Raw genomic sequence first — 12076 nt, 5'->3', positions numbered from 1 at the left:
GTGTTCCACACAGCAAATTAGTGCCAACAATAGGGCAAGAGTTCATCTATTTGACTGGGGTAGACCACCTATGGCTAGGCCACAAGCTCTGGAACTGGATTAATTTCTTTTTTCTACCGAGTGCTCCACTATTGGCAGTAGGGGTAGTGGTGGGAGGCCTGTTGGGAAGAGAGGAAAGCTTGGTGGGCTATATATTAAATATTGTCATTTTGGAACCAGTTTTTGTCAAGCAGCCAACAGACTTGTGCACAGCCTGGAATCGTCTCCATTTCCTTTTGGAGTATCAACTTGCCGTTTGTGAGGCCTTGCTAATGAAATCAAACAGATGGTAATAACCACACCTCAAGTATCATCCCAATAAAATCCAGTAATTAGGGCAGCACCTTTCCTATCATTTTCGTCTGGGGCCCCACCCATACTCCAATTAACTTGCTCTACCAGGCACAATCCAGGAAGAAAGAAGTCAGGCCATTTTTTAATTAAAAAAAAAATTTTTTTTTGCCAGTTGTTCCCTCTACCTCCTGCCAGATTATGGTGTTGCACTGTCCCTTCCTGCTAAACAAACTGTGTTGTGGTTTTGGAATTAATAGCTGTTCCCCATTTTATGGTGTTTCGAGGCTCCCGTGTATTCCAGTATTTGCAGTCATCAGAGGTCACCCAGCCTGCTTGGTAAAGTTCAGGAGTTGTTTCATGCATAGAGCACCATGGGGTACAGGCCCTGAGGGAACACAGCTGTTTGCAGACTTTCTGTATATATATTACTGAAAGCACAAACAAATGACCATGTAAGATGTATGAGTTGACTTTGGACAGTTTCCAGCTCCTCTCGGCAATGTGGTGAACTCTCCCGAAAGTGGCCTTTTCATCTTCCAGGGAATATACGCATCATGGCCTGGGTCCCTTTATCCACTGAGAAGACTGTCTAGCATGTGTTCGTGGCTTCCAACCACAGGCCTCCTCCTGGGGTGAGAGTACCCAGGAATTAAAGTTCCCAAGTAGGATGCAACCTGCATGACAAGGAGAGAGTCTCCTCTCTTCTACTGAGAGGGGCTGAAACTCTGACCGAGTTTTGAGAGAAGACTTGAGAGACCCTGGGCTATGTTATGTGGGGATGGCAGGCTTCCTCTGGACAGATTTATTTTTTTAATGGAAAAGGACAGAGACCTGTCTTTCTAGGATAGTTTAAGGTAGGGAAATGAATCAGATAACTTTTTGGTATTACTGTAAGCCCCATGAGTCTTGGAAATTCACTGAGGCTTTTCTCTCACCAATATAATACTTTACATTTTTGTACCAACCCTTTCTTTGCCATCATTCAAAGAACTTCTGAAATCTTATATTCTCCCAAAACCCTTCCTAAAAAGCTGAAAATAGACCCCATCTCCCTTATGCCTGAGCTTACACATTCCACTCTTTACCCTACACACACACACACACACACACACACACACACACACACACCCCTATCTTTATGCATGTACAAAGCAGAACAACTTTACTCATTTTTGTCTTAGATGTCTGATCAGTCTGCATGGCCATCAACATGCTTTGTATGTTTCTAATTCAACAAATACTTTTTAAGGGCCTACTGAAGTATGTGTTAGGTACTCTACTAAGTGCTGCGGGAGGGGGGGCTCCATCCAAAAAATAAACAAACACCCCAACTGGAAGCAACTGTAAATGAACATAGCTCTTCCTGGCTGTGGTCTTGTCATAGCTACGTCCAAGGTAGTACTGTCATAAAATGTGGCTGTATTGCATGATCAGTCCCATGTGAGGCAGCCAGGTGGGATAATGGATGGAGCACTGGAGTTTGGGCTAGTTGTGTGACCTGGGCATGTCACCAAATGTTCTCAGTTTCTTCACCTGTAAAAAGGAGATAGTGATGGTACCTTCCTCCTAGGGCTGTTGAGAGGGTCAAACAAGATAGCATATAAAGCACTTTGCAAACCTCAAAATGCTATATAAATGTTACCTGTGATTCTTGGTAGTCAGTGAAGACCATTTTGATTCCCAAGGTTCTGGCCAAATGAGGAATCTGGTCAACTCCATCATGACCAACTTATCCCACTGGGTTCAAATGATAGCTTGAACCTTTTAAAAAATGTCAATGCTTACCTGACATCTCAGTCAATGGAATCTTTAGTTTGTACTACTAATACATTCAGTGATATGTCTGGTGGGGGGGAAACCTGCAGCTATTCTGATAAGAAATTAGGATAGTAAGGGGTGGATAGGTGGTGCAGTGAATAGAGCACCGGCCCTGGAGTCTGGAGGACCTGAGTTCAAATCTGGCCTCAGACACTTAACACAAAAACTAGCCGTGTGACCTTGGGCAAGTCACTTAACCCCAATTGCCTTCCAAAAAGAAAAAGAAAAATAATGAGGATAGTAAAAAGGGATTTTGGAAATTGGTGGCCTGCAGTTTTTGACAATCATGTATGCTCTCCAGCAATCAGGATGATGAAGCTGCAAATCAATGGGGGAAAGTTGTTTTTTAATTTGTAAATCTGAATTCTATTTCTGACAGAGGGTGGGCCACATTAAACCTAAAGAAACAAGGCAAATTCCTGTGATGTCAGGCCAGTGAACAAAGTGTCCAAGGGAGGTAGATTCTCCTAGCTCTTAAAATCCTAAAAATACAAAAAATATCAGATGTGTCCTAGGCCACCCAGCAATTGTCTTTTAGAGTATGGAGGTCATTTGACCATTGATACTTTGTAGCAGGGTGACCATACTTTCTTTTTATTGATTTTATCTTTTAATTTATACATATATTCTTAGCAATATGTTCTTTTTTTATACTACATACATTTGTAGATTACCTCTACTCCATGAGAGGTCTCATGTAACAAAGTAAAACTAATAGTAGAGTGACCTCATCTGAAAGTATGGGCAATGATTCATCTCTGCAGCACCCACCCCATCTGTTAAAAAAAAAAAAAAGAAAATTAACAGAAATCTATTTTCTCTTTTCCACCCCATCCCACTCCATTTACATCTGTAAAGCACCTTAGGATTTTCAAAGCATTTATCTCATCTGGTCATCAGTGGTACCCTGGGAGATTTCCTCATTTTATAGATGAGGAAACTGAGGTTCCAAGAGCCCCAAGGGCACAATAGTAGATCTCAGAACTTGGACTATAACCCAATATTTCAGATGCTCACTCTTGGAGTTGAGGGGGTGTGGGGGCAGGAGAGAAGAAAAGAGTCATGTTGAATTTATCAGATTTTTCACTCTGTGCTCCCCCAAACTCCCCCCAGATTACTTTGTTCTCTGAGTTAGAATGGGGATGAGAGAAAGGAATAAACCTTCATATAGTGCCTCCCATAGCTCCTCCATAGGCTGATCACTTTGCAAATATTCTCTCATTTAACGTCCTGGTTGCTGAGCATAACAAGGAAAAATGACAAGTAATTCCTTCTTTTATAGATATGAACAGTGAGTAGATTGCTGGCTCTGGTGTCAGGAGGGTCTGAGTTCAGATCTGACCTCAGACATGTACCAGTTGTGTGACCCTGGGCAAGTTATTTTACCTCTGTCTATCTCAACTGCCTCATCTGTAAAATGAACATTAACAATAGCATCTATTTCCCAGGGTTGTAGTTAGGATGAAATGCAACAATGTTTGTAAAGCACTTTTCAAATCTTAAAACATAAATTCTAGCTGATAATAATAAGGTGATGTCCTAACAGGGAAATTAGGAGGTGAGGCTGGTCTAGGGGGAGAGATAATGAGTTCCATTTGGGACTTAGTATTGAGTTTCAGATAAAATCTCATCCCCTCAATTGCTTTCTTTTTTTTTTGGAGGGGGGAGGGCAAAGCAATTGGGGTTAAGTGACTTGCCCAAGGTCACATGGCTAGTTTTGTGTGTGTGTGTGTGTGTGTGTGTGTGTGTGTGTTTGTGTCTGAGGCTGGATTTGAACTCTGGTCCTTCTAATTCCATAGCCAGTGATCTATTCTCTGTACCACCTAGCCGCCCCCAATTGCTTTCTTACTAAGCTGATGACTGTAATGTTTCCTCACTAACACTAGTGATGGGACTTTACATCTGTAAAGCACATTAGAATTTTCAAAGCACTTATATGGTCATTACTGGTACCCTGGGACACAGGGAGAGTAAGCATCACCACCCTCATTCTACAGAGGAGGAAACTGAGGTTCAGAGAGCCCCAAGGGCAACACAGGGAGTAGATCTCAGGACTTGGACTACAACCCGGTTTTTCTGATGCTAGGTCTTGGGCTCTTTCTCCTCTGCTATGCATTAGCATGATACTTCCCGAGCCTACAGGTGGGGTCTGTAGCTATCTCTGTACCCCCTCAAGCATCGGTGGATTTCTAGAGAACCCCATCCTGCCTTTGTACCATTGGTTCCAAAGGCCTTTGTGGGACTGGGGCGCCTGGAGGCCCACCCTGCAGTGTGAGGAAGTCCCACCTTTATTTCCTCAGCCTTAGCGTGCCTACGTGGGGCTCCACAGCACAGGGCCGGGAGCCAGGCTTCTCCTGAAGCTCTGACACATAGTTCAGAGATACGAGTGGGAGGACAAAATCTCTTCTATGGAAATGGCTTTATATTATGTGTGTATAGACAGAGTAGGAAGAGGTTGTCTCCATGATGTGAGCTGAGGGAATTCCTGTCTGCTCCAAATATTTATCTTCTTCTTTGCGTGTAATAGTACCTAAAATTCATACCATCAGAGTCAGTCCTTGGGCTAAGATACTATCTTTAGAAGGTCACTATTAAACCGAGAATGTTCTGTGGGAAAAATGATATGAGGAGGGCACTCCGAACCATACTCCACATAGCTGCCTAAGGGATTTTCCTAAAGGACTAGTCTGACCATGTTATTCTCCTCCTCTGTAAACTCCCTTGGCTCCCTATTCACTTTTAGGAGCACAGATAAACAGGGGCTGTGATTTCATTGGTATAGGGAACCCCCAGATAAGGAAACTCTACCAATACCAGTTTCAGTACCTTTTCTGCAACTTGAGGACTTAGAAAGTTGTATGGAGAATTGAGGGGTCACATGACTTGTCCAGGGTCAAATCACCAGTATGTGTCAGAGTCAGGCCCTGAACCCAGGTTTTCTTGGTCCTGAGGTTGGCTTTTTCTCCGTTATAACATGCTGCTTCTGAGTACATAGTTAATAGACATTTGTTTAATTGATGGGTTATTTAGCACACAAACACTTCTTAGCACATTGGAATGGATGAATTAAATTGATTATGTATCTGTCACTTCTGAGAGAGGAGAGCCCCAGACTGGTCAGAGGACAGATGAGTATTAAGAGAGCCATTTGGGAGTCTAGAACACAAGGGCAGACCCAAGGGGAATGACCCAGTGCTGCCATGGGAGCCAAGGACAGAATAAGGGAATGGTATGCCTTGAAATGGGGGGAAGTACTGGCACAGAAACTCAAGACCAGATTTGTTACCTTTCTCATTTTGCTTAAAATAAGCCCTGCTGTAATCGGCTTGCAGCATTGGCTCAGGAGTTATCAGACCTGGGTTTACATCTCACCTCTGATACTTGCTTATTCTCTATGTGATCCAGGACAAGTCATTTAACCTTTCCTGGCCTCAGTTTCCTCATCTGTAAAATGAGGGAGTTTGACTAGGGGGGACCTCTGAATTACCTCTGTGGTTCTGTAACTTCTTTCTTTGCAGAGAATGGGAGTAATCAGACTTCATCCTTTACTTTTCCTTCCTTCTGTATAACTGTAATTCAGCACAGGCAATTTTCTTTCTTTTTGTATTTTCCTACCTGATGCTTCTTAAAGTTATACATTTGTATTTTGGGGTCATGCACTCATATATTAGAGCTGTAGTCATAGGATTTAGAAGGTGGAAGGAACCCTAAAAGTTGTCTAAGCTGGTCTCTTCATTGAACAGATAAGGGAATTGAAAACCAGGTTGATAAGAGTCAGGGAGACCTGATTTCCAATCCTACCTCAGACACCTTCTAGCTGTGTGACTCTGGGCAAGTCACTTTAACATCTGCTTGCCTCTGTTTCCTCATCTGTTAAATGGGGATAATAATAGCACTTACTTCACAGAGTTGTGAAGATCATATAAGATAACTATAAAGCGCTTAGCATAGCATATGGCACATAGAAAGCTCAATATAAATGTTAGCTCTTATTACTGTTATTATTTAATAATGACTTTTTCCAAGGCCATACAAAGTACCACAGAACTTGGGATTTGAACCTGGGTCTTCTAATTCCAAATCATTCTTTCTGTTACAACATAGGAGATCCTAGAGTTAATTTAGAATTTTTAGATAGTTCCTTATTTTACAGATAAAGCCTTCCTAGGATCATAGATTTAGAGCTGGAAGCAACTGTGGAAGTCATTTGAGAGAGATGAAGTGACTTGTCCAAGGCCATGCAGCTGGTTAGCAGCAGAGCTAGATATAAGCCTAGGTCCTCTGCCTTCAAATCTAGCGTTCTTTCTCTTTCCTGTCATATGTTTAACCATATTTTTGAGCCTTGGGCCTTTGTTTTAGGAGTTTCAGAGATTGAGAAGTTTAAGAAATTTCATAGTTATATAGTAAAGAGCCTGTAAAGAGCCTTTGGGGTCATCTAGTCAAACTCCCTCATTTTACAGATGAGGAAACTGAGGGCCAATTATTGCACAAGGTAATAATAAATATAGGAAATGTCCCTATCATGAGGCAAATGAAAGGGAGTCAAGAAAAGTTCTTCTCTCTCAGCCTAGGCCTGGCAGTCCAGCTGAAATTGAAATCTTGAAGTAAATTTTATTTATCAGCCAATGCAGAAACTGAGATTCACTCAGAGTAAACTCAGAATTCTGGCTTTATGTTTTTGTGGTTACTTTAGTTAAAGTTATTTGGGTTAAAGTATAGCCCAATATTTACCTGCATCTCAGAGCTTTCCTGGAAATCTCTGGACCCCTGTGGGCTTATCCATCAGATATGCCCAACACTGTCACCCCATTCTAGCACAGGTCTTCTTAACCTGGGGTTCATGAACATGAATTTTTTTAAATTGATAACTATATTTTGATATAATTGTCTTACTTATAATCTTATGTATTTTGTTTTTATGAATTCAAAAACATTTTTCTGAAAAAGGTCCATACTTTGGTAGTCACCAGATTGCCAAAGGGCTCCATGACCCCCCAAAAGGTTAAAAGAACCCTGCTCTAGGCTTCTCATTGTTTGGGGGATAATGATTCCACCTCTCATTGGACCAGAAAGAAAGCCACAAATATGGGAGCTGAGATGCTACAAGCATGTGGTCTACCAGTGTCTGTTGGGACAAGTAGTGAGCATGAAGATGGGTCAACAGCTCCAAGGTTAGGGATGAAGTAAATAGTGACCATATCAGTGCAGCCATCGAGGTGAGGCCTGTACACTTGGCCTGTTGGCCTCCTCACTGCCTGTCTCCATCACTGAGGTTGAAAGTGGGCCAGGTCAGGGCCATGTCTGCCTCTCTATTTGCACAATGCCCTGGTGCATTGTTGGTTCTACGTGTTAAGTTAATTAATATTATAATACCACAATTGAGTATCTGGTGCAGGTGTCAAAAACACAAGGAGAGTGAAATTGTTTTTAAATGCCTGACTCATAACTAGCTCATAGCTTGAGAGGTTTCTGAGTCTCCTTCAGCCTTTACCTTATAGAATAGGTGGGGTGGAAATAGGATCTTTTTATTACAGAACACTTTCCTGAGGGGGTTATTTTCCTGTATGTTAATCCAGGCCCAAGTTGTTATTCTAAAGGTGCACTGGAGCTGAAACTGAAGTATCAGGGTTTGGTTGTTAACTCATTCCTGACTCACCCAACAAGCACAGCCAGCTGTTTTGTTTATCAGAGGAACCACTGGAGCAAAAGTCCAGCCAACAGACCAGCTTCCAGTACGGCTCATTAAGAACCAGGAAAGAGAGGCAGCCTCCTGCAGACATAAATTCCCTGCTTAAAAGTGCCTGAGGAATCCCTGCAGGTCTGAAGAGGAGTGCCCCCTCCATCCCATCCACCTTTCCTGTCTCTTTAGAGGTGACCTAACTGTTACCGAGGAGTCAGTTTCATCCAAAGTTAGGCCTGAACTAAAATTTATAGTCGTTTTTGTTGGGTGGATGGCGTCTGTGCTCAGTGCCAAACATAATTTAAGAGGCAAGCCAGGCCAGTAGGAAACAGTGAGCAATTAGAGTGGGCCCTCCCAGAACAACACCTTTCCAAACTTCCCAGCCCTGAGGGACATGGCAGCTCCATTGGAATAGGCTTTCTCCTTCCATCACTAGAATCCATTTTCAGCTGCAAGAGCTGTCCTAGAAACAGGAGCTGGAAGAACCTCTAATTAACATCTAATATCATCTAATTTCTTTGGACCTCAGTCTTTTCATTTCAATAAGAAGGTGCTGTCTGTCTTGAAGAGGGAAATAGGGATTAGGGAATACAACCCTAAGGGGATTTACCGTGTTTCCCTGATAATAAGACACTGTCTTATTAATTTTTTTGGACAGAAAAACACCAGAGGGCTTATTTTCAGGGGAGGGCTTATTTTAATGAACATTGACAGCAATTTTAATAAACAGGTAAATGTGAACAAAAAAATGTGCCTTTATTCAATAAGCTTGGAGCGCGGCGTGCGTTTGGGGGGGGGGACGGTGCATACAGAGGGTACCGTAATGTAGCGTGTAGCGCAGGGGATCACCTTCACTACAGTAGCAATCTCAATAGGGCTTATTTTCAGGGGAGGGCTTATTTTAGAGAAATCGTACACAGTAAGGGGAGGGCTTATTTTCAGGATAGGTCTTATTATTGGGGAAACACGGTAGTGTAGGAAGGAATCTTAGAAATCATCTAACCTAAAACCTCTCATTTTACAGACATGGAAACTGAGGTCAAGAGTATGGCAGATTATAGAGAGCAGTAGGTCTGGAGTTCAAATCTTAGGATCACATAAATATGCTCATAGATTTAGAGCTGGAAGTCAGTCAGTTGACAAACATTTTTTTAAGCATTTGCTATGTGCTATGTATCAGGCATTATGCTAAGCACTGGGGATACAAAGAAAGGAAAATATGTCATCCCTGGCCTCTGGGTGCTCACATTCTAATGGCAAGACACTCAAACAGGATACAGAGAGAGCAGATGGGATCTAATCTTAGGGAAGGATAGCAGTGGAGGGGTGGGGGAAAGGGAGGACCAGGAAAGATCTTTTAAAAAGAAGGTGGGAATTGAGCTGAATTTTGAAGGAGGCTGGGAAGGAGGTTGAAATGAGGAAAGGGAATAAATATATCTATAGAGGCAGTGAGTTTTGAGTCAGCAAAAGACATTAAATGCTCTAAGACCTGAAGGTTTAAGCCCAGCAAAGCCTCAGGACAAACTTCTCCTTCAGGGTCTTACCTGGATGCAATTCAGTTCAAACAAGCATTTATTAAACACCTCGTAGTTGCCAGGATACAAGACCAGAAAAAGAAAAGAGCATCTGTTCTCAAAGGGCTTACATGCTCTTGGATCAGAGCAGCTAGCTGGAGGAAGGGGTCAAAAAAGCTTTTTGAAATCTTCTCATTCATAGAGCCTCCCAGAGGTTACTCAGAGTGGAAATGGTAATGAAATAAATCCCTGGGGGTTGACAGGTGGTTTTTAGTGCAAAGCTCCTCTTCTTTTCACCATAGGGTCTTAAACTTCTACGGATGAAAGAAACTGGCACAAGGACTCCCTCAGGAACCTGATGAATCAATCAATCAATCAACCAAGCAGTATTCATAAAGGGATTCACTTGGACTGGTTCCAAGAATACAAAGAAAAAATGAATGAAAAGCACTAAAGACAGTCCCTGCCCCCAAGGAGCTTATATTCTAATAGGCAGAGACCATACACTTGGAAGAGTGGTTCCCAGGGATGGATACTAGTCCAGAAAGTTACAGAAAGGATGAGTAAACCCACAAGGAAGTAGTTTAACACGCTAACTCATGCTTTCTTGAATTCAGTGTCTCTGTGTACTCAATGTTGATCTTGTTTACATGGTCTCTCTTCCTCCCCCATCTCGGAATGCCATTTTTGGGGGGAGAGAAAGAGGTCACAGAGTTGCAATTTTATTGATGTAGGGAACTCCTCCTCTCCCTACTCCCATGCAATTGATGCAGATTGGACACTCCTCTGTAACTTGTCTTAGAAAACTACCTGGTGCACAGAGAGGTTATATGATTTGCCCATTGTCACATAGGACTGTGGGCAGAGATGGGCCCAGATGGGCACCAGCCTCCGAAAGTCCAACATTCAATATCCAAGCCTTTTGCCCCAAGAGGACCTGGTAGAGAAGGGTAACAGTTGATGGGGAGAGGGTTGTTTGAGGTGACCCTGTGTAGCAGCAAGCACCCCAACATACCCAGGATGGCTGCTAGCACAGGTTCTTTGATCTGCTTTTTTTTTTTTTGCCTTTTGGAGGGCAATTGAGGTTAAGTACCTTGCCCAAGGTTACATGGTTAGTTTGTGCGTGTGTGTGTGTGTGTGTGTGTGTGTGTTAAGTGTCTGAGGCTAGAACTGAACTCAGGTCCTCCCAACTCCAGGGCCGGCACCTTACTCACTGCGCCACCTAGCCGCCCCTTGATCTGCTTTTCTAAAGGAAAGCAACTCAAGGGGTTAACAATCTTACTTTAATCAAACATATCATTTACCTAGTTAAGGGGAAAATGTCAGCACCCTGAACTTCAGAGAAAATACAAACAGAAGTCACAAGTGACAAAAAAAAATACAGAGAAAAAAACCACAATTAAACAGACCAACAGACAGGGCTTCTAGCTGTCTGACCATCATAGTTACTTACCAGAGTGAGAAGCACCAACATCTGGGTTTTCAAAGCCAGGGGGCTCAATGGCTGCCCAGAGTCTCATCTGGCTAAATCACATAACTCTTCCCATAAGTGATCCCGAAAGCAAAACCTCACATCAGGACATCTCTCTATCTCTAACTCTATCTCTGTCTCTGTCTCTATCTCTATATATATCTTTCTCCAGGGTCAGAAGACATCACAACCTCCATGATCCACTGCCTAATTACAAAATCACAAAAGGTATGTGCCTTCCTGAAAATCAAGCCTCCTCTAAGCAAGCTTCTCTTGTTGGGCTACAAGTAAGGCCCATTAAGGGGCAGTGAAGATCTTCAAATTCCTTTACCATTACACCCTGGCCCCTGGCCCCCTATTCCTTCATCTTCTTCCTTTTGTCTATTTGAAAAAATAAAATAAAAATAATCCCACACGCATAAAAGGGCCCAGGTCTTCCAGGCCCTAAGACTTATTCTCTATTTGTCATAGTAGATAGATGCTCCTTATACAGTTAAATTTTCTGGCATCATTTCCCCTCATATATTGAGAGATACAGAGTCCAGTTTTCCTGGTTATTCTATAGCTAGTTCAGGGCACCAGGGCTCTGAGGTCTCTTAGCAGTACCATGAACCTTCAACAATACTAGGCTCCCTCTTCCCAAACTCCCTCTTTATTGCCCCAAGTTGTCTGGATGTGGCAAGGCAGTAGAAATGATCGGGATATGTAGCTTTCCATCAAAGCCCAAGCCTGGACAATCAGATAGGAACAGACTTCCATCCATCCCCTTCTATGGCCTGGGTTTTTTCTTTTCCTGTTCAGGAGCCAGGAATGCTTGAAACACATATATCTGCAGACAGAGGGCTGTCTGTAGACATTATTAGTGTGAATTCTCCTTCCTAGTTTCTTAGGGCAAATGTACCATGGCCTCCAGGCATATATTACTCTGCTTATGTGGTCGTAAAACACCAGTAATGAGACTTCAAAGCCTTTGGCTGAGCACTGGGCCTGGGATCCACCTTTCCTTAGGAGGAGCCCTGTTACCAGCTTGCTGGGGCTTCAGTCATGGTGACCTCAGCTCCCTCTGCTGGCTCCACCCAACTTATTACATCACTGCTGATTAAGCTGACCTAATTTGTACTTGTTAACTGAGTCCAGAAAGCCAATCAGTACAGAAACCTACCTTGTAGATTCTCAGCTAAATTAAATGAAAAGGAAAATATGACTTGTAGGAAAAGAAAAATGATACCCAGTTGCATTTCATCTTGTCTAACATTTTTT

At 42.7% G+C, this 12076-nt stretch overlaps 1 long non-coding RNA gene across 1 annotated transcript; it reads right to left on the bottom strand.

The window, feature by feature from the left end:
• Positions 1-2769: 2769 nt before the first annotated feature.
• Positions 2770-11014, bottom strand: LOC138150125 (uncharacterized). Its single transcript, XR_011165521.1, has 3 exons — positions 10799-11014; positions 4978-5134; positions 2770-2927 (listed from the first exon to the last, which is right to left on the bottom strand). It is a non-coding gene; the product is annotated as an uncharacterized lncRNA (long non-coding RNA).
• Between the last annotated feature and the right edge of the window lie 1062 nt (positions 11015-12076).

This window comes from Petaurus breviceps, unplaced genomic scaffold (genome assembly GCF_028583685.1).
Source record: "Petaurus breviceps papuanus isolate PSGF00001 unplaced genomic scaffold, PetGlider_PUasm1.0 140, whole genome shotgun sequence".
Lineage (NCBI taxonomy): Eukaryota > Metazoa > Chordata > Mammalia > Diprotodontia > Petauridae > Petaurus > Petaurus breviceps.
Note: the sequence above shows the minus strand (reverse complement) of the source record. Positions and strands in the feature narration are given on the sequence as shown.